This window comes from Pseudorca crassidens, chromosome 20 (genome assembly GCF_039906515.1).
Source record: "Pseudorca crassidens isolate mPseCra1 chromosome 20, mPseCra1.hap1, whole genome shotgun sequence".
NCBI classification, from domain to species: domain Eukaryota; kingdom Metazoa; phylum Chordata; class Mammalia; order Artiodactyla; family Delphinidae; genus Pseudorca; species Pseudorca crassidens.
In genome coordinates this window covers 52,019,098-52,043,887 of record NC_090315.1, presented here as the reverse complement: position 1 = coordinate 52,043,887, position 24,790 = coordinate 52,019,098, and the positions used below count along the sequence as shown (strand labels likewise).

The following is a 24,790-nucleotide window of genomic DNA, read 5'->3' as shown; positions in this document are numbered from 1 at the left end:
TGATCTGTGGAACTTGTCCAGTTGCCAGATCCTCACAGAAGTCTCCAAGCTGTCTCTTGGTGTCTCAGTCGTCATTCCAGTCACCTTCCCTGCCAAGCTGATATAAACGGAAGATTAGGAAGATGGGCTGGGGTGCGCCCTGGCTCTTCCCGCTGCGATTCTCCACCTGCACTCCAGCCTTTTAGAGATTTTCCAAGACCATCCTTTAGGAAGAATGCAGGCTTTCAGAAGACAGGCAATCTCTTTCCCTAACTAGATGTGTCTGCTTATATAGGAAACTGGCTTGAAGAGTAGGAAAGAGAGTTGATACAGGCTGCAAGGAGAAAGGAAGATAGATTGTGGTGGAACCCCACAGTAGTTCTGGAGGATTGTGGTGGAACCCCAGTAATTCTGGAGGATCAAGGTCATGAATCAAGAAGAGTCTACTGAAGAATAAGCTGGTCTTGAGTATCCTCACCGGCTTTATCTTATAATAAATAGTTATTATAAATTCCCTTTCTCATACCATAGAACAAAAATCAATTCCAGGTGGCCAGTAGACCTAAACATGAGACGTAAAACAAGAACGGTTCTAGAATATCATTTAGGAGAATATCCTCATGACTCGGTGGCTGACAACAGTCTCTTGAACAGGATACACCCACACACCCATGTGCCGTGTGCCAACGCTCTGCAGGACCAGGTGTTTTACAAAGTTTGTTTTCCACTCACACAATCCATTGAGGTAAAAACAACTCTCCGCTTTTGAGTCTCGGGAACTTAAAATTCCACATCTGACAGGTTGCCGGTTTTGCAAAGCTGATGAGTATGTGATGAGAAGTCTGATTGGCGTTCTCATCCAAGCTCTCACCCCAACCCACAAGTTGGCTGCAATGATATTTGTAGTTAAAATCAGGGCTCTTTTCAAACAGAAGTGTTAGTCTCAAATTATGAGAAAAAAATCTAATGTTAAAAAAAATCTAATGTTCATTAATCACCTATCATGCCAGGGACTAAGTGAGCTCATTCATACACACGACCTTGCTCAATCCTTACGATGGTCCTACGAGGCAAATATAATTGCGCCCATTTTTATAGCTGATGAAATGAATTGATAGAGAAGTGAAACGTCCTCCCCAAGGTCACAAAGCTAGCAACCGCAGGAGCCAGGATTGGATGCAGAGAGTCATCTTCATTTACTATCCATGAAGCAAAAAGGGTAGGGGATTATTTGGATTAGAAATTTTCCAGAACATACGCTACCCACTGCTGGCCTCCATTGTAGGATGACCTCAGTTTTCCTTCCATGGAACCATAGGGTTTCTATGTACCTTCTTCTCAATAGCCAGGCGAGTGTTTATTTTCCAGTTAGACTGAGATGTGTTTGGGGCCAGATTCATTTGGCTTTTGGAAATGTTTGCTGAGTGATTTTAAATGGCACGTCTAGCCACGGGGGTATAGGTGTTCTGTGCTTGATATTTCAGAGTAGTGATCAGTGCTTCCTTGTTTTCTTTCTTTTTTTTTTTTTTTTTTGGCCATGCAGCATGGGGGATCTTAGTTCCCCCACCAGGGACCAAACCTGCGACCCCTGCATTGGAAGCACGGCGTCTTAACCACTGGACTGCCAGGGAAGTCCCGATCAGTGCTTCCTTTGGAAACATTTAAATTTTCAATTTTATCAGACATATAGAATTGGAATACATATGGAAGAGTACAGTGGGGCAGAGTATAATATCTATTTTGTTGTTTCAGGAAATATTTCTTTATTGTCCAAAAACGTAAAAAAATAAATGTTCAGAAGCAGAGAGAATATCATTGATGAAGATCAGTTATCCTACTCTTTGACTCAATCCTTTTTATTTTTTGCCTTCCCCTATTCCCCTCCAAGATTATACACAGACTTTTCTGTGAAATCTGTTTTTCATTCAGTCTCTCTCCCTCCCTCTCCTTCCCTTCTCTCTCTCTCTCTCTCTCACTCTAAGGGCCCAACACTCAAGACAAGAAGTAGATGCAGGTTTGACACTAGCTTGAGGGTGGAGAGGGCCATGTGAAAGTTGTGAGAAGGAAAAGAATTCGGCTGCCTCTTCCCCTCCTGTAATTAAGAATTGTAGAAAAGATGCTTCCCTAACATCTGGGAGTAGACTTGGTGGGCAGTGATTGCCATCTCTGTGGGATAGCCTCAAATACAATAACATAAACTAACCTCAGAGAGAGATGTTGAAACAGCAGGTGGAACCAGAAACACCCAGCCTTGGAGCTGATAAACCCACTGGTGACTTTATTAGGAAACAACCACATACTGTAATAGGATAAACCCATCCATGACTTTTTTAAAAGAAAATAATGGTATCACCTTATCTTGTATTTTAAATTATTTTAGGTGTTTTGTTGAAAGTCACGAGTGAGTATAGGTCCTTTGAGAAGCAGTTTATCCTGGATGGAGAGTTAGAGAATAATAAAGTTATGCAGCTACTAAAATACTTATTTAGAAGGATGGGATCTAGATGTGAGACGTTTAGGAACTTGGGACTGCAGGTTTGGGGGAGGGTGCTAACCTGTAGAATTAATCAGATTCTTTCAATTTCAGCTTACCTCAGGGAGAGGCAAAGTACGTTCAGATGTTACCTGTGAGGAAGGACAGCTAACAAGTCACAGAATGCCCGAAGCGGGCAGTGTCCCTGGATCCAGAAACTTCAAGCAGTAGGACCTGGGAGAATATGCAGTCTATGGAGTCTGTGGCAGATAAAAGACAATGAATTTCTAACATCAGACAGCTTCAGTCTGATGGGTGGGCACCAGAGCTAAGTTTAAAGAGTGGTGCCTAAAATACCACTTGCTGGTTCCGTGTATCCATCCTCGATGAGGGGTCTGTTTCTTTAAGTCTTATTTCACATCTTATTTAAGGGCTAACATAAGAAACCGGTTATGTTAGTTCAGAGTTGAGTTCTAGTTTTTTACTAAAATGAATTTTATTAAACAGCAACAACAATAGCAATGAAACAGGAAGATCTGATGGAAGGAATTAGGTTTGAAATTAGATATCACTGGAGTTTAAAACCTTAAAAAAGTTTTTTCCAATTTTATTGTGATACAATTGACATACATCACTGTATATGTTTTAAGGTGTATAGCATAATTATTTGACTTACATATGTCATGAAATGATTACCACAGTAAGTTCAGTGAACATCCGTCACCTCACATAGATACAAAATTAGGGAAAGAGAAAAAAATTATTTTTCCTTGAGGGGAAGTCTTCGGATTTACTCTCTTAATTTTCATACGTAATATACAGTAGTGTTAATTACATTCATCATGTTGTATATTACATCCCTAGTACTTATTTATCTTATGACTAGAAGTTTGTGCCTTTAGAATGCCTTCATCTAATTATCCCTTCCCCCATCCCCCTGCCTCTGTTAACCTCAAATCTGATCTCTCTTTCCATGAGTTTGTTTGTTTGTTTTGGAAGTACATTGACCTACAAAGTTTTGAACACTTCCTGGTGAACAGGACAGTGATTCCATGTTATTATACATTTCAAAACGTTCGCCATGATAAGCCTAGTTACCATCTGTCACCGTACAAAGACATCACATGATCATTGACTCTATTCCCCACACTGTACATTTCATACTGTGACCTTTATTTTGTAACTGGTAGTCTACACCTCTTGATCCCCTTCACCTGTCTCTCTCCTCCCCTCACTACCCTGTCCTCTGGCAACCACCTGTTTGTTCTCTGCATCTATGACTCTGTTTTTGTTGTGTTTGTTCATCTGTTTTGTTTTTCAGATTCCACATATAAGTGAAGTCACGCAGTATTTGTCTTTCTCTTTCTGACTTATTTCACTAAGCATAACACCCTCTAAGTCCACCCATGTTGTCACAGATGGCCAGATTTCATTCTTTTTATGGCTGAGTAATATTCTGTGTGTGTGTGTGTGTGTGTGTGTGTGTGTGTGTGTATCACATCTTCTTTACCCATTAATTTATCAATGGGCACTTAGGTTGCTTGAATATCTTGGCTATTGTAAATAATGCTGCAATGAACCAATGGGTGCGTATATATTTTTTCAATTAGTGTTTTCATTTTCTTCAGATAAATACCCTGGAGTGGAATTGCTGGATCATATGGTAGTTCTCTTTTTAATTTTTTGAGGAATCTCCATACTGTTTTTCATAGTGGCCGTACCAATGTACATTCCCATCAACAGTGCGTGAGGGTTCCTCCTTTTCCACATTCTCGTCAACACGTGCTATCTGTTGTCTTTTGGATGACAGCCATTCTGATAGGTGTGAGGTGATATCTCATTGTGGTTTTGACTTGCAGTTCCCTGATTCTTAGTGACGTTGAGCATCTTTTCATATGCCTATTGGCCATCTGTATGTCTCCTTTGAAAAAATGTCTATTTGGGGTCCATCCCATTTTTCAATTGGGTTTTTTTAAAAACCCAGTTCTTTGTATATTTTGGATATTAGTGCTCCTCTCTGTTTTTGGGTTGTCTACCTGGGGGTGTAGGTCTTGACTATATCACATCACACTCCTCCTACCCATCTTGTTGTGGTTCCTTTTTTATATCTTTAGCGATAGAAGATCTTTTATGCTAGTCTTCTCATCAGTAGTTGTTCTGTAAATAGCTATTACTTTGTTCAGCCGTGCGAGGGGGTGAGCTCAGCGTCTTCCTACTCCATCATCTTGGCTGCCCCTCCTGGGGTTTGACACCTTGCTTTGCCATTTCTTAGCTGAGTGACCTTAGTCAGATGACTTAATTGTTTTGGTTTTCAGCCTTCTCAGTTCTAAAATTGGGTAATTGATATGTAACCTTCAGGGTTGTTGTGAAAAACAAGTGAAATCCCTACTTCAGTGCCTGAAAGTTTGTGTGCAGTCAATAAACAGTTGTGTGTAAGTGAATATTACTTCAGTCTCTTGGTTACACACATCAAGGGATTTATATTTACCCCTACTCCTTTGTCCCTGGCTGGCACTAACCTTTCTAATAAATACAGAACTTACAGGTATAGAGTTCATGAAGAAACAACCAATTTTTTGTTAACTTACTTTGCAGATGCAAAGCATTTTAGGAATAGTAGATTCAGTGCTTGCAGCTGCAAAACTTCCATTAAGTTTTATGTATCGTCCTCTTCTCTTCCCTTGATGAAATAAAATGCTAGAGATACGTATATTGAGTAACAATTAGAATTAGTGAGAGACAATGACCAAGTCTTTAAAACTCTCAAATAAGAGGAAAGTTGGCCATCCTTTGGGAGGAAAGAAAGCCCTCCTTTACCTCAATTAACAGGTGAAACCACCAGGATTCTGCCTAAATAACAAAAGTAATTGAAGTTGCATTTATATGTCACAAGAGAATCTTTTTTTTTAAACATCTTTATTGGTGTATAATTGCTTTACAATGGTGTGTTAGTCTCTGCTGTATAACAAAGTGATTCAGCTATATGTATACATATATCCCCATATCCCCTCCCTCTTATGTCTCCCTCCCACCCTCCCTATCCCATCCCTCTAGGTGGAAACAAAGCACCTAGCTGATCTCCCTGTGCTATGTGGCTGCTTCCCACTAGCTATCTATTTTATATTTGGTAGTGTATATATGTCCATGCCACTCTCTCACTTCGTCCCAGCTTACCCTTCCCCCTCCCTGTGTCCTCAAGTCCATTCTCTACGTCTGCGTCTTTATTCCTGTCCTGCCCCTAGGTTCTTCAGAAACTTTTTTTTTTTTTTTTTTAGATTCCATATATATGTGTTAGCATACGGTATTTGTTTTTCTCTTTCTGACTTACTTCACTCTGTATGACAGACTCTAGGTCCATCCACCTCACTACAAATAACTCAATTTCATTTCTTTCTATGGCTCAGTAATATTCCATTGTGTATATGTGCCACATCTTCTTTATCCGTTCATCTGTCGATGGACACTTAGGGTGCTTCCATGTCCTGGCTATTGTAAATACAGTTGCAGTGAACATTGTGGTACGTGACTCTTTTTGAATTATGGTTTTCTCAGGGAATATGGCCAGTACTGGGATTGTTAGGCTGTATGGTAGTTCTATTTTTAGTTTTTTGAGGAACCTCCATACTGTTCTCCATAGTGGCTGTATCAATTTACATTCCCACCAGCAGTGCAAGAGGGTTCCCTCTTCTCCACACCCCCTCCAGCATTTATTGTTGGTAGAGTTTTTCAGTGATGGCCATTCTGACTGGTGTGAGGTGATACCTCACTGTAGTTTTTTTTTGTTTGTTTTGTTTTTTTGCGGTGTGCGGGCCTCTCACTGTTGTGGCCTCTCCCGTTGCGGAGCACAGGCTCCGGATGCGCAGGCTCAGCGGCCATGGCTCACAGGCCCAGCCGCTCCGCGGCATGTGGGATCTTCCCGGGCCGGGGCACGAACCCGTGTCCCCTGCATCGGCAGGCGGACTCTCAACAACTGTGCCACCAGGGAAGCCCCTCACTGTAGTTTTGATTTGCATTTCTCTAATGACTAATGATGTTGAGCATTCTTTCATGTGTTTGTTGGCCATCTGTATATCTTCTTTTGAGAAATGTCTGTTTAGGTCTTCTGCCCATTTTTGGATTGGGTTGTTTGTTTTTTTTTGATATTGAGCTGCGTGAGCCGCTTGTATATTTTGGAGATTAATCCTTTGTCCGTTGCTTCGTTTGCAAATATTTTCTCCCATTCTGAGGGTTGGCTTTTCGTCTTGTTTGTGGTTTTCTTTGCTGTGCAAAAGCTTTTAAGTTCCATTAGGTCCCATTTGTTTATTTTGTTTTTATTTCCATTTCTCTAGGAGGTGGGTCAAAAGGATCTTGCTGTGATTTATGTCATAGAGTGTTCTTCCTATATTTTCCTCTAACAGTTTTATAGCGTCTGGCCTTACATTTAGGTCTTTAATCCATTTGGAGTTTATTTTTGTGTATAGTGTTAGGGAGTGCTCTAATTTCATTCTTTTACATGTCGCTGAGAATAGATGCATCTTTGAGGACAAAATTTAAGGTGTACTTTGAAGGTAACTCAGAGATATTAGACACAACATCAAAACTTGATTTCCTATGGGACAGCTTGAGTGAGAACTCACTGTAGTAGTGTTTAAAAAGTGAAAGCTTGAGAAATCCAGGCCATCTGCTTCCTCTTAACTCCTTTTTCCCAGAGCTCAGCCCTCTGGCATGGAGGTAAGATCTTCAAGGTAGTGGTAAATTTCAGCTCTGTGTTTAACTGAGCTAGCTGGGAACCAGGTCAATTGTAGTTGTTCCTTTTTCTTTTTTTTCTTTTTTCATTTTCTTTTTTTTTGCCACACCACGAAGCTTGCAGGACCTTAATTCCCTGACCAGGGATCAAACCCAGGCCGGCCCTCGGCAGTGAAAGCGCAGAGTCCTGACCACTGTACTGCCAGGGAATTCCCCAATTGTAGTTTCTTTTTTTTTTTAAATTAATTTTGATTGGAGTATAGTTGCTTTACAATGTTGTGTAAGCTTCTACTGCACAGCAAAATGAATCAGCCATACGTATACATATATCCCGTCCCTTTTGGAATTCCCTCCCGTTTAGGACACCACAGTGCATTAAGTAGAGTTCCCTGTGCTCTACAGTAGGTTCCCCTCAGTTGTCCCCAGTTGTAGTTTCTTACAAAGACAAAGCTGATGGCTGAATTTCAACCATTTTATCTCTTTATTCTGTGCTTCTACTGTTGATACTAATATTTACAGCCAGATCCCTACATACGTTTTACAGTTGCTGAATCAGAATAGTGACATAGAGGGCTGTGGCCCCAACGAATGGAAAATGACTCCCCGTAGCTTACATGCAAAAGAAAGTTATTTCGTTATAACCAGGTTAAAACCAGTTATAACCAGGAAGATGACTGGTTAGCTCAACAGATTGAAGGGAGAATTGAAAATCAGTCAGGCACAGTGTCAAGGCAGCTCTAAGAGTCCAGTAGCAGGTGCGATTGGTCATTCTTCTTTGGAGACAAATGAGAATATATAGCAATGGCTTAGATCCACCTTCATTCCCATGGTGCGTCATTTCTCTTGAGACTCAAGTTCTGGGAAGTGGAGTCAAATTGTCCTGAATGTCCAGTGAGGAGGGGAAGAGTGTAGGGCACTATGATTGACACAACGAAAGGCATTGATCAGTTTTGCAAGGAAAAATCAGAGCGCTGTTACTTAAAGAACATTGGAAGTATTCTGGGCAGGCAAGACCTGTCCCTACAAGTGACATCTCGCTGGCAGGTAATGATTTTACCTAGAGTGGAGCTTTCCCAGTAAATCAGTTGCTAATGATGAGTGAAGTGTAATGGCAGCTAATTATCTGACTGACACCTCACTCCTATTAGAGCTTAGCAATGGCAGACCAATGGCATAGGTGACGTTACAAAAAAGGGAAAAAGAGGAGAGAGCAAGGAAGAAGAGGAAGAAGGAGGGAAGAAGAAACAGTGGCTCACATCACAGCCACCATAACCCAGTACAGTGCCCTTCACATAGCTCTCTCATCATGCCACGTGGTGGCTGGAAGGGCATGCAGGTAGGACCTATCCCCAGAAAGAAAACCTTTCATCTAGATCAGCACTGTCTGGTAGAAATATAGTGCCGGCCATGTAAGTAATTTTAAATTATCTTATAAGATACACTAAAAGAAAAGTAAAAAGTAACAGGTGAAATTATTTTTAATAATTTGATTTCTTCTCTCAAAATATTTTGAGGTCAATGTATAATTAATGCAAAATGTGAGTGAGATACGTTACCATTTCTTCATGCTAAAGTTTTGAAATCTAGGGTGTTTTTTATGCTTACCGCACCCCTCAGTTTGGACTAGCCCCATTTTAATAGCCACAAGTGGTTAGTGGCTACCATATTGGACAATAGAGGCTTAGACGATTCTGGCATTCCGGCATTACTTTGAAACATCAGATCACTTGTATAATTATTGTACAGTTGTACCATAGTATCTGAGGCGTGCGTGAGGGCCAGGTGTCCTGGTTTTCTTTCATTTTAAGCAAAAGTAAAGGTAAACACACTTTACTTCCATTCCATGTTTACTGAGCTAAGGTGGTTGGTTTGTTTTTCTGATTCACGTTTGTCGTTTTTCCCAGTTCCTCTTCTGAGGAGTAATCAGTGTTCTGTGAAACTTCCGCAGAAGTTCCTTGGAGACAAAAGAGAGGACCCTGGTACCTATGAGGAACATGAGTCCAGGAGACAATCAATAACTTGTCCAAAGATTTGCCAGCTCGGTGGTTGCGGAGCTGGGATTGCAGTCTCGTTTGCTTTCTCCGCACTGTAGCCCTGAGCTTTTTCTTGCATCAGACCCATCTCACTTCTTTGCTGTTGACCTTGGTGTGTAGCTTCCTGGACCCTGAACCTCCAGGAGAGGATGGAGATGGTCAAAGGAGAGCCGCCCTGCCCCGTGAGGGTGAGGAACTAGGTCAGGGGTAAGAGGAAGCTGCCTCTGTACAAAGGTGGTCACTTACATCCACGTCTTTAAAAAATTTATAGCCTAATGACTACATGTTTGCTGATGTGAGCATTTTAAACCTTCAGTTTCCTGGTTACAGGGAAGCTTGGAGAATGACTCTGTTTGTCTCCATCAATGGTTTCCCTTCAAGCTCATAGGCCGGTGTGGAGCATTTGTAATTTTTTTAAACAGTAGCTTTCTTGTCATTATGACAAAAGTACATGCTTCATGTAGAAAATTTGGGGAAAAAATAGGTCTGTGTCACACACAGAAATAAATACATACATACAATACATACATATGTAAATCAATCAATAAATGTCACCTGTTTTCCTAGCGGTTGGGGCAGGGGAAGAAGCTCAAAATTTTGTATTTTGCTATATTTCTTTATGGTGTTTTTTCAAGATATATGAATATAACATTTATACAGTTTATTGTTTCAATAACAATGAGAGTCTACTGTACAATTGGTTTATCACTTACTTCTTTTTACCCTTTGCTTCACTGCTTCCCATGGTAGATTTTGATTTCTGATCCTTCCCCTGGGTCACCAGGATGGCTTCACATAAGTCCTTTCTCTCTGGCCTCGTGATCCAGCTGTGCCCTGGGTCTCCATGGAGGGAGGGCATAGACCAGTGCTCACCATGTCTTCTGGGCTCAGCGCACCTGTGGGACAGGCCTGGCAAAGGAGGAAATTGGGGGACCACAGAATCGACCAGCCACTCTGACTCCCATTGGGTTCCCTGAGGAGCCCCAGGACTGAGTATCCCAGTAGGTTAATATTTCTGAATGTACAAAAGTCTGTTTTCGTACAGTTGCAAATATAGCAAGAAGTACGTCTAAGGGCTTCTGTGAATTTGGAAGAAGGGTGTTCACTACTCTGGGGCTCCACCAGAGGGGGGACTGGAAGGAAAATTAGTTCAGGACTGTGAACGAATATGTGTTCTTACCCCAGTTTGCGGTGGGCAGACACAGTCACGTGAAAGCTAGGACCATGCCATCTGGCCAGCAGATGCCTGGACCCTTCTAGCCCCACAACACACACTCGCCCCATCAGTCCCCAGAGAGGCTTAGCAAGCAGACAGCGAGGGCTAGCCTTCACCTCCTTGGGGATACGGAACCCAGATGGGCCTTGGGAAGAGGAGCCGGTTGTCCAGGTGGTAGGTGTGCGGGCAGTGGGAAGTCATGTTGATGCATGTCTGCCCCCATGAGTTAATGCTCCTACTTTCCAGGCACATGTGGTTGGAGCAAAGAGTTCACTTCCACTGAGGGAGAGACCCTTAGTTTCCTTCTCCCCCAAATCGGGAAGCAATTGATGGTATTCTTCCCACTAGCAAACACCGAGAAATTTTTCTTTTACTAGCTTTTTACAGATGTCTTAATTGACCTACTCCCAAAATTCATCCTAACACGTGCCGATGACTACAACAGAGAAGCAGGGGGAGAGAGATTTTTCAGCCTGCTAATGTATGAATAACAACACCTCTTTTTTTCCCCCTTTACTTAAGAAATAAAGTATACTGTCTACCAAGAGAGAAGATGACAGGCGTGTATGCAGAGATAATTGCATGAATTTGCCTCTCTGTTTGTCTAGTGAAATCAGCTCTGTTTCAAAGAAGATTTTTTTTAAATGCTTTCCCGGAGTTACTTTCCTCCTGTTGATCCCCTTCTGATGGTTGACAGTAAGGTTTGCCAGTTTCCTTTTCCCAGAAATGTTACGCTCACATCAGGATTCTCTCCAGCAGTGTTCCTACAGAGCTCTTGACTGTTCTTTTCCTCCAGCCAGGCCAGTCTGGTTCTAGAACCAGATCAAACATTCTGCCATTTACACTCTGTCTGGCTCTGGGCAAATCACACCACCTCTGTGAGCCAGATTCCTCACCTGCAAGGTGGGGATGATTCTCTCGACCACACGGGTGTGGTGTGGATACAACGAGGTCGTGATTGTGAAGGCTCCAGAGACAGTGCACGGCTTATAAAAAGCACCAATAAATGTCATCGTCCATCTCTCCTGCCCCACGGAATAATGATAACAATTCCTACCATTACTGAGCACGTGATGTGCGCCAGGCATCTCACTGGCATGTTCTTGTTTAATCCTCAGGATGTGGGAACAGTCTGACGAGGTGAGCATTACAAGTCCTTTTGCAGATGAGGAAAATGAGAGATTTAGGGATTCAACTCTGGTCCATTCACTATAAATGAGGGAGCCAGAATTTGATGCGTGTAACTTCAGAAGGGATCATCTCAAGCCCCGCACTGGAGTTCTTCCTCACAGGGAAGTCTTATTGTCTAAAACATCGTAAATAAGCTTGCTCGTGGGAGGTGTGTGTGTGTGCGTGTGTGTGTGTGTGTGTGTGTGTGTGTGTGTGTGTGTTTTACCACTTGGGAATAAAATGTGAGTACATGTTAGGCACTTAAAATTACTCCTCTTTGGGCTTCCCTGGTGGCGCAGTGGTTGAGAATCTGCCTGCCAATGCAGGGAACACGGGTTCGCGCCCCGGTCCGGGAAGATCCCACATGCCGTGGAGCAACTAGGCCCGTGAGCCACAGCTACTGAGCCTGCGCGTCTGGAGCCTGTGCTCCGCAACGGGAGAGGCCACGATAGTGAGAGGTCTGCGCAGCGCGATGAAGAGTGGTCCCCGCTCACCGCAACTAGAGAAAGCCCTTGCACAGAAACGAAGACCCAACACAGCCAAAAATAAATAAATTAATTAATTTAAAAAATTACTCCTCTTTTCCCACCCGGTGACGCTGCTGGTTTCCCATAACTCTGCACTCCAGAGCACGTGGAAACCAAGCCCTGCCTCAGGTTCCCTCCTTCCTGGTGGAGGACTCCCTTTCAGAGTAGAGGGACCTAGAATGCCATGTCCTCTGTCCCTCAGAGGCACCTGACCACTCAGTCCCTTGTGATGCAAACTCAGAAGCTCACTGGAGAGGTTGTACCACCCCTGCAAGCAGCATCTACTCCTGTGTCAACTTAGAAAGGTAGTGAGCCAGCCCCGGGAGACAGTCCTTCTCCTCCGTATCAACACACGCTGCCTGTCAGTTGCCGCTTTCTTTGAAAATAGCCAATTTATTTTCATCATCATATTGATGCGTCCTGCTTCCCCTGCCACAGCAATGCTCTCGGACTCCTGCTCTTTGAATCCGTGAATTGCTTCTTAGGCCAGGTCCTGTGCTGGATGCTGGGGAATCAGTGGAGGCCAAATCAGGTTATGTGAGGAATGCCACACTCTCTGGCCAGGAGAACAGACATTAAACAAAATATTCCATATAAATTGTTTGCAAGAGAACTACCTGCAGTTAAGAGAAGTGTAGAATGCTATGCAAACACAAGACGAGGGGGCCTAAGAGGACCTGGGATGTAGGAGTTGAGGGGTATTAGTTTCTTGTTGCTGCTGTAACAAAATATGCGTGGAAGCTTAAAAAAAATCTTAAGGTTCTGAAGGTCAGAAGTCTGAACTGGGTCTTACAGGGCTAAAATCAAGGTGTTGGAAGGGCTGTGTTTCTCCTGGAGGCTGGAGTGGAGAATCTATTTCCTTACCTTTTCCATCTTCTAGAGGTTGCCCACATTCCTTGGTCTGTGACTCCCAGCCAGTAATTACATCACTCCAACCACCACTTTTGCAGTCATATCTCCTTCTCTGACTCCCCTGCCTTCTACTTTTCCTGGATCACGACCCTTGTGATTTCTTTGGGACCAGTGAGATAAGCCAGGATAATCTTCCCATATCAAGATTCGTAACTTAATTGCATCTCAAGATCTCTTCTGCCCTGTAACATACTCACAGCTTTCAGGAATTAGGATGTAGATCCGTGGAGAGGCCATTGTTCTGCCTACCACCTGGAGTAAAAGAGGAGTTGAGGAAAAAAACCAGGAAGAGAAGAAGCATTTAGAAGAATACACACGGGATAGTAGGAGGGAAGCAGGTGTTGTGGGCAGCAAGGACCCACCACCCAGAGAGAGTGCCCTGTGGAAAGGTCCAGAGGTGGGCAGAGATGTGCTGCCTGGACCCGAAAGAGTCCTGGGTTGGTGTTGTAGGGAGAATGAGAGCACATGAGATCAAAGCAGCTGGCAGTGGTCCACTCATGAGGGACTTGGCTCTGCTCTGAGAGGACTAAGACGGAGGACTTCAGCAGGGAAGGGGTGGCTTCACATCCAGGCTTTAAAAGATGACTTTGGTGGTGTCTGGGGGATCACATTAGAGGGGGGCAAGAATGAATTCCAGGGGGCATGGCAGTGAGAAGGAAGAGATCATTGTGGCTTGTCTAGGATGGTGGCGTCAGATTCAGGAGATATTCAAGAGGTGGATGAAGGTGAGGTGTCAGGGGTAACCTCAAGGCTTCCGGCATGAACACTAGGGTGACTGGCGGCACCTGCACGAAGACAGGAAGCTTTGAAGGAGTGAAGGTGTGTGGTGAGTTCAAGAATAAAGTTTTGGACCTAGCTTGAGTTACCAATATGACATTTAAATTGAGCTGTTGAGTAGGCCTACTGGTATGGCATAAGTCAAGGCTGGTCCTCTTTTAGAGACATTTATTCAAGCAGTATGACAGGCTACAAGGAGATAGGATTTGGAAGCAAAGTTTTACGTGAGTCCTGTTTTTCCATCAATGTTCTGTATGACTGCGTCAAGCCATATAGATCCTCAGAGCCCCAGTTTCCTCATTTTAAAAATCATTAGTAAAATTTCTGTCCTGCTGATAATACCAGATTGTTCTGAAAATCAAATGATAAAGTAAATATGAAAGTGCTTCGTAACTTTTAAATGTTTTATAAATGTTATGTTAATGTTTTTTTAGTAGCATTAATGATTCAGGTACGTAAAGTAGGAGGGGGCATATTACCGTTATTGATTACAAAATCATCTTAATCACATTGTATAGTATTTTGTCCACCTTCTCTCTCCATGGACTAAATAATTCCACTTCCCATATCGTCTTTGAGATTCCATGTTCTAATCATTTGATCATCTCTGTGGACAGAGCTGGCCCTGGACAAAACTGCCAGGAGAGTGGGGCGGGGAGGCGGAGTCCTATGATGCGGTGGCGGGAGAGTTGACAGGAGAGTGCTCATTGGAGAGGAGGTTAGGAGAACGTTCCTGAAATGTTTACTGTCTGTCAGCACCTCGCAACTGCTTTACGACATGGGCGTTCTTTTCCCATTTTACTGATAAGGATGCAGAGTGTTCGGGGCGTTCATTGACCTTGTGGATGGAGGCTGGTGGGTGATGCAGCCCTCAGCATCTGGAGTCCACGCTTCCCTCCATGCCCAAAGCCTCCTGGGAACAGGAAGAGTGGGACTTTTGTGCCCCGTTGTCCCCTGGAGGTGCTCATTGAGCTGACACTTTTCCGGTTTAAAAAAAAGAATCTGACTGATACTCACTGAGGTGTTTTTGACTTCACTGTGAGCTCCTTAGCCCAGAACAGAGCTCTTTGAAAATAGAAACTCTCCGTGTTAGCCATATTTATGGAGGTGATCATTTTGCCATGTATACAAATGTTGAATTATTATGTTGTACACCTGAAACTGATACAATGTTATATGGCAATTAGACTTCAATAAGAAAAAAGAAAATGGAAGCTCTCTCTTTTATTGTTGTTCTTTAATATTCTGAAGCTTCTAGTGGGTGTGCGATACAATTTTTTATAACTGAATAAATGATTCCTCTCAGTGTCATTTCTATTATAAAAACGATTCAGAAATGGCAGTGGCTCCCTTTGGCAGTATTTCAGATGGAGAGAAAGCCTGGAAGAGTAATTGACGGTGTGCATTCTGTAATCTAAGGGGTCATCCTCCAATGTGGCTCCCTACTTCGTAGACTCATAATCCTTACTGACGCTGGAGCTCTTCTCTGGAAGGCACCTCTCCAAATTCTGCGTCTGACCCTGCTCTCATCCCTGCTTAGCACAATGAGGCCCAAGTTCCCAGCCTGCCCGGGATACAGGGTGGTATTTCCTATTTGCTTTCTTTCCTCAGAAAAACAATTCAGTGCATGGAACAACAACAACAAAAACGTAGCAGACACAAGCATTTTCATTTGTAGTGGCAAAGTCTGGGATATATGCCTTCTATAACAATTAGGCTTTTTGTTGCCTTCGATCTTCAGTAATATCTTACACCTTGACATGATTTCTGATGTGACGTTTCCCTGTAGAGATGCGAGTTAAGACGTTGGTACTGACTTTGCATTTGAGAGGAAGTTGTTACCGCAGCACTTGCAGTTTAGAAGATACAGGAAAATAAGTCATCTTTGCATGATTTATTCCCAAAGCCCATTATCACAAAATGCCCCTGATAATTCAGGTTCATATTAAATTTCTGCCATTCAGAGAAAAGACAGTTTGGGCAAATAAGTGCTCATTAAAATTTATTTAGAGGGAATGTTTTCCATTAGGGTGTTTCATTATTTAAGAAGGAAATAGAAGCCTAGGCAGTAATGCATAATGCTCACACCAACATGGCGTTTCAGATAAATTACATGTGGATAAGGGTGAATGTGTTTGGGTTGGGAAGGCTGAGTGATTCTAGCAGGTACTGTAGTTGCATAATTATAAGCCAGGTTGAAAGAAGTTGCTGAAAAACAAGGATGAGCCCAAAGAAATCCACCAACAAGCCAATAAAAAATTATTCCATGCTGGTCTAATTTTTGTTCCTTTTGAAACTGAGGGTTGGGGCCTCCGTATCGGTGGAGCCGGCGTGTGTGCATTACTGTGAGTCTGTGGGTGGTTAAGAGGCTAGACAGGCAATACGGGGGGTGAGCAGAGAATAATGGGCACCCTGAGGGATACCGACCCTAACTCAAGGCACCACACTTCATTATTTTTAAGGCAGAGGAAGGACGGCTGGGGCCAGATGTGGGGTTTGGTTCACCAGTGAGCATCCAGGACATTTCAATAACCACACATCTCTCTTAAAGAGCTGCATTTTCACTCACCACTGAGGCTTGATAATATTCTTTCACACAGCCTCAGGGAAGTTCTCAAGGTGCCCTCTTTCTGCGTCGAGGAGGTCCTTTGTGCAGACGCCTTGGATGATTTCCCTTCCTCTCAAAACAGGATCTGGTACCACTTCCATGTGTGTGGGGGGATGTTCCCCACACCAGCCAGCGAATCTTGGGACACCAGCTGCGTGTCTTACAATTCAACTCAATTCAGCTATACTTGGAGACTACATCATATTCCACGAGTTAAGTGTTCAGTCCTACAAGACTGTCTGATCAGGCCTCCCAAGGTGGCTGCTGTCTTGCTCTCTGTACCTCCCCTGCTTCACCTATACTCTACTCACGTGACCGACCTTCCTACGTACTTACCCCTGCCCCAGCTAGTGATTGTTCTAATCTTTTTTTTTTTTTTTTTGCGGTACACGGGCCTCTCACTGCTGTGGCCTCTCCCATTGTGGAGTACAGGCTCCGGACTCGCAGGCTCAGCGGCCATGGCTCACGGGCCCAGCCGCTCCGCGGCATGTGGGATCTTCCCGGACTGGGGCACGAACCCGTGTCCCCTGCATCGGCAGGTGGACTCTCAACCACTGCGCCACCAGGGAAGCCCTGTTCTAATACTTAGGTCAGAACATCTTCACCTGTTAGCTTATCAAAGGGGCCAGGAGGGGCCTCGTGCCCCTTTGCTAGTTTCCCTGGTAACCGATGAGCCCACCCGATGTCAATTCTCCCTATAACTAGGAACCTCCCTCTCCCCTGGGAGCGAAGACTTCTGCCACATCCTGCATGCCGCCGGAAGCACACGGTGCGATGTTGTTCCAGGACCTTGCTGCAGATGTGTAAAGTCCCTCTAACCATTAAACCACTGACGTCTCTGTCTCTGACTCCAGGCTCTTTCTTTCGTCTTAGAGCTGGGTAAGTACTGACCTTGCAGGCCTGCGGGGTGCAGCCCAGCAAACACTCCTCTCCCTCCCTCTTCCTCCTTCCCGCCCACTTCAGATGCAAGTTGCAAGGCCAGTTGGTTATCTGTGCTTCTGACCTACTGGCTAGAAATCAGGGGTTCCCAAGAGCCCCTCCTTGGGTTCAATTAATTTGCTAGAGTGGCTCATTGATTTTAAGAGAAACATTTTACTTACTAGATGAGCAGTTTATTATAAAAGGGTGTAACTGAGGAATAGGCAGATGGAAGAGATGCACAGGGCAGGGCGTGTGGAAAGGGTGTGGAGCTCCCAGGACCTCCCCAGGCCTGCCATTCTCCCAGGATCTCCACCTGTTCACCAACCCGGAAGCTCTCCAAACCCTGTCCTTTTGGGGGTTTATGGAGGCTTCATTACATAGGCAGAAGCACATAGGCATGAATAATTAAATCATTGGCCATTGGTAATTGGTTCAACTTCCAGCCCATTGTTCCCTTCCCGGAGGTTGTTGGTGGTGGGGGGATACTGAAAATTCTAACCCTCTAATCATGTGATTGGTTCCCCTGGCAACTAGCCCTCATCCCTAAGTTACCTAAGGGCTTTACAAAAGTCACCTCACTGACATAGTAAAAGACACCTTTATCCCTCTTATCACAGGAAATTCCAAGGCTGAAGACCAAATACATATTTGAAGAACCTCAATTAATACCAAGCCAAACAACTACAGAGAACACCACACCCAAGTACATTATATTCAAACTGCTGAACACCAAAGATAAAGAGAAAATCTTAACAGTGGTTGAGCTAGCTGTGCGTTTTGTTGTTGCTCTGGTTACCCTCAGTGGACCCCCAGCTTTGAATTCTTCCAGCTTTGCCTTGTGCTTGAGATGGGGACAGGTTATCAGAGGTTTTCTCCATGTTCTTATGCCCCCCGCCACCCCCTCAGCTTTAGGCTTTCCCTCTGAGCCAGAACCTCAGAGATCATTGTTCTGCATGGTCTTGCCCCATTCTGTGTGATGGACAGTTGATCTTTGTAATTGATCCTCACTGGCCCCATTGAGGTGCGAAAGGGTATTCTCTGGTTTTCCCTCTTAAGCCTCAACCTTAGGCTTCTGTTGTATTCCTGGGGCTCATTGGTGGAGGTTACTCAGTGATTCTGCCACTCCTGCAAAAATAGAGAATTTCTAATGATCTGAGCCCACATGGTTTCCTGAGACTCTCCGAACAGTAGTGTGAGTTGTGCCCTCCTTTCTTTGCTGCAGTGGGTCTTTGCCTGTGTTCTAAGTTTGGCAGTTCTTGCCACCCTTTCCTCAACAGCTTAATGCTTTTGTTCCATGGAGGAGGAAGATCTGGGTGGGGATTCAGGCTTTCTGAACCACCCTGTTCTTCATCTTGCTTCTGATGTCCATAAAGAATAACCTGTGAGTTGGTACAAACTCCCTTTATATCTGAATCTCCCAGGGGTTCTATACTCTCACACTTGCCTAAACTGGTCTTCAGCAAGTTGTTAGAATTTTTAGCTGAAATCTTGCCCACTTGTGTGGCATATGTGGCTTGACTTGGTGAAGTAGAATACTCGTACTCAGGGCAAAGTGCTATCCGTATCAAGCCTTTCTGATTCCGGGGAGTGCAGCCCATGCTGGGGGAAGGAATTCTTAGCCAGCCTTGGCCATGGGGTTAGTTCTCTTGGTCTAAACTCACTCTCTGCACCTAGCACCCATGCTAGGCAACTACTGCTTTTAGATAGTTCCTTTTCCGGGAGCAGAGGGCTGTGGCCCAAGCTGCAGATAAATTCCTAAAACTGTATATTTATGTTATGATTTAGCAAATTATGTACTCTTTAAGATTAAATGTGGTAATCCATTAAATTCCCTATGAAACGTCATAACCTGTGGATACATGCAGAGCAGAAGGAATCTTCTCAGCCCCTAATTAGGCACGTGTGCATTCAATAAGTTACCCCAAATTGCAACTCACACAGGCTAGAGCACCGCAACAGATCTTTCTGGGGGAAATGTATTTGTAAGATTTACTCTGAGGTCCAAACTTTAGAATAAGGGGAAAGTACTTATCCTGGGAGAAGAGGGAGCCCTTTCAGTACATTACCAGGACTTGTTGACTGCTTATGTAATAGACATTACCCCCATTTTGCTTTTTAAATATCCCAGGTTTTTCTCAGGTACCCACCTTCTTTGTTATGGTGAAGTTTAATCACATTAATTTCCCTTGCTAGGAATGGGTTTAGGAACAGACTTAGGAAAAATCATGACCCAGGAGGTGAGGGGTGTGTGTGTGTGTGTGTGTGTGTATGAGGCAAAGGACTGCTGGGTGGGTTGCTAAGATTTATTTTTTAGAGGGGACATTGTGACAAAAGCCCTTCTTTAACTGGATTTTGTTGGCTGACACCTGGGGTGGTGGCAGCCAATCTATGTTGTAGAAGAGCAGGAAGAGAGAAAGAACCTAGCTCCTTGATAATGTCATTGAGACACTAAAATAAAAATAAAGCCACCATATAAATAAGCAATATAAATAACTAATGAAATGATAGTATAGGTAACTTTAAAATACCAACCAACATTCTAATTTAATTAAAAAGTATCTTATTTCCTGTAATAGTCAAAGGAAGATATATCCCTAGTGTGAAAGATATATATAATATAAAAGTATATGGACTTAAATGTGGACCTTTCTCTTTACCACAATCTTCCTTTCCTGGGCCTGATCTTACTTCCTGAGAGGTAACCAATGACCACTGTTGGGTATGTATTCTTTTCACTCTTTTACTTTGTACTTAAGTACTAATGTATGCTTACATTTGCCCATATAGTTTTATTTTACAAAATGGAATCATAGCACGTGTCTTCAATGGGATTTTTTTTCACTTAAGTTTAACGTCTTTAGGTTATATTTCCTAGTCATCACGTACAGTGTATATCTGTGTACATATAAAAGCAATTTAGTAAGACAGACTCCTAGAAGAGGGCTTGCTGTGTCAGAGGCTGTGCCTGTTTAACTTTTGGCTGATATGACCAGATTGCTATCTGAATCAGCTTCAGCAAGTTATGCTCTCACCAAAAGTGTATGGGAAAAAGCATTCTATATTTCCTGGAAAACTTTTTGGAGGGCAAAAGACGATCAAACTAATAAGCTGTTTTGTGATAGGTATCAGATTCTACCTTTTTACACTCTTTGACACAGCCATTCCACTTCTAGAAAGTAATCCTACAGATATAGTACACAGGTAGATAAAGATAAAAGAATGGCAGCAGTACTCACAATCTTGAAGACTTAGGGACAACTCAGTGTCTGGCAAAAGGCAAGTCGTTCAATGAATTTTGATACAGGAGACTGTGTGCTTGAGAAGAGACATTTAATATGTCCCAGCTCAGGGAATATATGTTCAAAGATCACAACCTGAAAATCTAATGGTTTAGTTCCAGCTGTCTTGGGACAGCTCCATAAACATTTACCCCACTGGTAAAAGGTTGAGATCTAGCAAATGAGGCAACAAAATAGAGTACTTCAAATTTATATTCTCAAGTGTTTTATTGTAATTTATTTAAAAGACAAAAAATAAATAAACTGACCTCAGGCTTTAAAAAATGAGTATCAAAATAGACCAACAGAAATTAGGAAGAAAAGTTAATTGACATGAAAGCTATGAAAATTTAAAGCAGAAGTGCAAGCAGAAATGTTTGACAGGATACATGAAATTGTGCAGATAACCTCCAGCCCCCCCCCCGCCCCAGTATCCATACCTGTCTTTTTATCCAGGAATAGAAGTTTGATTTTTTTTTTTTTTTTTGGGCTGGAAATCTACTCAGGCTGCATTCCTAGCACTCCCTTGCCTCATACTGTGGCTCTATGATTAATTCAGGCAGATGATACATTAACAAAAGTATGGTCAGGAACTTCTGGGAAGGCTAATAAGGGGGCTGAATTACTGGTGAAGTGATTCTTTTATCTTTCCCTTCTTCTGCCTGCTACTGGCCAGAAAGACGAATCTGATCATTAGAGCACCACAGTTGTTGTGAATGATAAGATCACAAGGATGGAAGCTAGGCTGGGGAATCACAGCTTGAAGACTGTGTCTGGGTCCCTGATGATGCCAGAGTGCTAACACAACAGTCCCAGGCTGCACACCTCTGGACCTCTTTTACATGAGAGAGAAATGAACTTTTTCTTGTTTAAGACACTGTTCCTTAATTTTTTTTGTGATATATAACATGTTCTATGTTACATGATACAGAATACACATTTTTGTTTAAAAAGAATAATAGAATAAAAAAGGAAATTCCTGGCAAACGTAATTAAGAGGGAGCGAGAGAAAGAGAAAATAAATGTACAATGTTAATAATGAGATACATTACAGAAAAGCTTAAAGATTTATATTAAAGCATCTTGTACAAACTCATGATAATAAATTTGGAAACTGAGAGAAATGGACAACTTACTATCAAAACATAAAATATCCCATTTGACCCAAAAATGATACAGAAAATTTGAACAGACCAATAACCACAGCTGAATTCAGTGGCAGGCTCAGATGGTTTTACTGCTGAGTTTAATCTCAGTTCATAGATCATGTAATTCCTATGCTATTTAAATAATTGCAGTCCACAGAAAGAGATGAAAGACCCCTAATTCATTGTATAAAGTATCATAAAGATAGCACACCAGAGAAAATAAGATGAATTTTGATTACAAGTATAGAAGCAAATATTTCAAATAAAGTATTGGAAGTCTGAATCCAGCTATCCATTTATAAAATTATGATATAAACAAATGGGATTAATTTCAGTAATGCAAGGACTTCAGAAACAAGAACTTTATCAACATATTTCATTATACCAACAAACTAAAGGACATCAATAGATGTTGAAAAGTTATTCAGTTAAATACAGAGCTACTGTGAATAACTGCAAAGAGTTGGATTAGAAGAAAGCTATTTAAACAAATGCTATTTACTAAAATAACCAGTGATATATTTTTTAAAATTTGTTTATTTTATTTATTTATTTTTGGCTATGTTGGGTCTTCGTTGCCCGTGCGTGGGCTTTCTCTAGTTGTGGTGAGCAGGGGCCACTCTTCATTGCGGTGCAAGGGCTTCTAGTTGTGGTGCCTTCTCTTGTTGCCGAGCATGGGCTCTGGGCGTGCGGCGGGCTCAGTAGTTGTGGCTCCTGGGCTCTAGAGCGCAGGCTCAGTACTCGTGGCGCATGGGCTTAGCTGCTCTGCGGCATGTGGGATCTTCCTGGACCGGGGCTCGAACCCGTGTCCCCTGCATTGGCAGGTGTATTCTTAACCATTGCGCTACCAGGGAAGCCCCAACCAATGATATTCTAAAGGGTAAAATATTAGTATATTTACCATTAAAAACTGGAATCAGCACTGCTCACTTCGCATATTCCTTAATTTTCACTTTAGCCCTTTGAGAAGGAGACTTAATATCCTCGTTTTCAAGGTGGAGAAAGTGAGGCTGAAAGCGGCTAGGGTAATTTACTCTAGCTAGTTAGCAGGGAGTCAGGTTTTGCACTCAGGCAATCTGGTGCAGGGCAGTTTTCCTTTCTCCTGCATCTAAGCCTGTTTATTTGGTTTCCCCTGACCTCTGCCAGCAGCTTCGCCCGCAGCTTCTGGAACCCAGGAGGCCCAGCCGCCCACTGCAGAGCCACGACATTGAGGTCCACGGGGTGTCACGGTCAGGGGGTCCACCACTTCCTTCCGAATCAGCCTGTCATACAAGCAAGGGTGGCCACGGCGCCCGGCACGGCGTCATCCAGGCCGGCGCGGGTCACGGCGCACACGTCACTCACCGCGCATGCGCCGGCCGACACGGTCCACGGGGTCGCCAAGTGCGGCGGGAAGCGAGTCGTAGGCCAGACGTGAGCCTTTTCTCCCCCCGCGTGGGGCCTATCACGATGCGCGACAGCTGCTCTAGCTCGGTTGTGTACAGGCTCATAAAACCTTGGCCTCGGGGGCCAGACGGAGCCGGAAGCTGGCAGCGCCTTGTCCTTGCCTGCGGGCTGCCCTAGGCCTGGTGGGGCGTCACCCGGGAGGCTCCCCGAGGCGGCCCTGGGCGTGCGGGGGTTGAGGAGCCTCTCACGGTGACCGCCTCCTTCTCCAGAGAGCCGCACGCCCAGTCCTCTGCTTCGGCCACTGCGGCGCTTAATGCTGCTCGCACCGCGCGCCCCGCAGCCTCTCGCAGGCCTGTGTCCGCCAGGCGATCTCCTCCTTCCGGTGCAGATGTACCTCGCATTGGCTCACGCTCATACAGGAAGCCATCTGCGGGGATGAAGGGGTCCTGGCAGGGCTGCGGAGACGGGCAGCAGCATCGGGTCCTTGACAGCATCCCGGCCGAGGAATGCTCCGGGCTCCATAGCCTGAGGCCGCCGTGTCCTCGTTCTCCTGGTGAGTGTAGACGGCCCCTGCCGTGCAGTTCTTCCTGTGTCTATTGACCCTCACCGTCGCCTCTTCTTTCCTGCCTGGCTTTTCCAACATCGCCCCTCCTGCCGGAAAGGAACCAGAGAATTAGGTCTCCTATTAATTCAGCCAGCTCTCTCTGGATTGGTGTTTTCATGCCGTGTCTTTTTCCAGCCTTTTCCTGTTTATCTGTGCCTTCTGTTGAAAGCTGGTATTTTGTGGGTGACAGATAGTTCTTTATTTTAAAATTCGGTTTGACAGCCTCTCTTACTTGTAGTGTTTACACAATTTATATTTAATGTTATTATTGACATGGTGGGATTTAAATCTGCCATCTTGCCTTTTGTTTTCTATTTGTCCCACCTGTTTTTGGATCCTTTCCCCCTCTTTCCTGCCTTCTTTGGGGTTAATAGAGTATTTTTTTTAAGTGCTGTCATTTTGATAAGCTCACTGTGTATCCAGATGAATAAACTCTTGTCCTTCCTTATAAAAGAGTTGTTTCCCCAATAGTGCAGACTATCTGCCTGGATAAAGTGAATTGCAAGAATTTTCTGAAGGTAATAGTGAAGTTATTTCTTAGGTTGCTGTCTTATCTTCCTGCACTAGGCTCTGCTGGAGCAAATAGTTAATGCTATGTTTGACACAGGTCATCTCAGCTCTCAGAACAAATATTTAAGTTTAATTTATCCACAGAGTAAGAGAATGGATGAAGCATGGCATTATTACACTCTTGAATATTTTACAGCAGTGAAAATTAATGTAGCCAAAGGAATTAGCATGAAAATGCTGAATCTCAAAAACAGTGAAAAGAAAGCAAGTTGTTAATGATTATATACAGTATGAAATCATTCATGTCAGTTTAAGAACAGATAAGTAGTCAAACTACAAATCAAATAAAACAGGAACGATGAAAACAAAATTCGGAAGAGTTCCTTGCCCCTTTTCCCACAAGATAAAATAAGAGAAGGCAGTGATCAGGGAGTGTCCCAGTGAGAGTTTCAATAGTTCTGTCCATTTGTTAAGGTAAATGGACTATTCATGGTTCTTTAACTTATACACGTGCAAACTCTGT

The 24,790-nt window shown here is 43.5% G+C and overlaps 1 long non-coding RNA gene and 1 pseudogene across 1 annotated transcript in view; one reads left to right on the top strand and one right to left on the bottom strand.

Annotated features, from left to right (window-relative positions):
• LOC137215516 (uncharacterized) overlaps positions 1-18,099 on the top strand; it is a 69,669-nt gene extending 51,570 nt beyond the window's left edge. The window contains exons 3-4 of the long non-coding RNA XR_010939304.1: positions 17,126-17,299; positions 17,959-18,099. This is a non-coding gene — a long non-coding RNA (uncharacterized lncRNA). The remainder of the gene's footprint in view (positions 1-17,125; positions 17,300-17,958) is intronic.
• A 2,985-nt stretch (positions 18,100-21,084) lies between these two features.
• On the bottom strand, positions 21,085-23,796 carry LOC137214536 (nitric oxide synthase-interacting protein pseudogene; annotated as a pseudogene).
• Between the last annotated feature and the right edge of the window lie 994 nt (positions 23,797-24,790).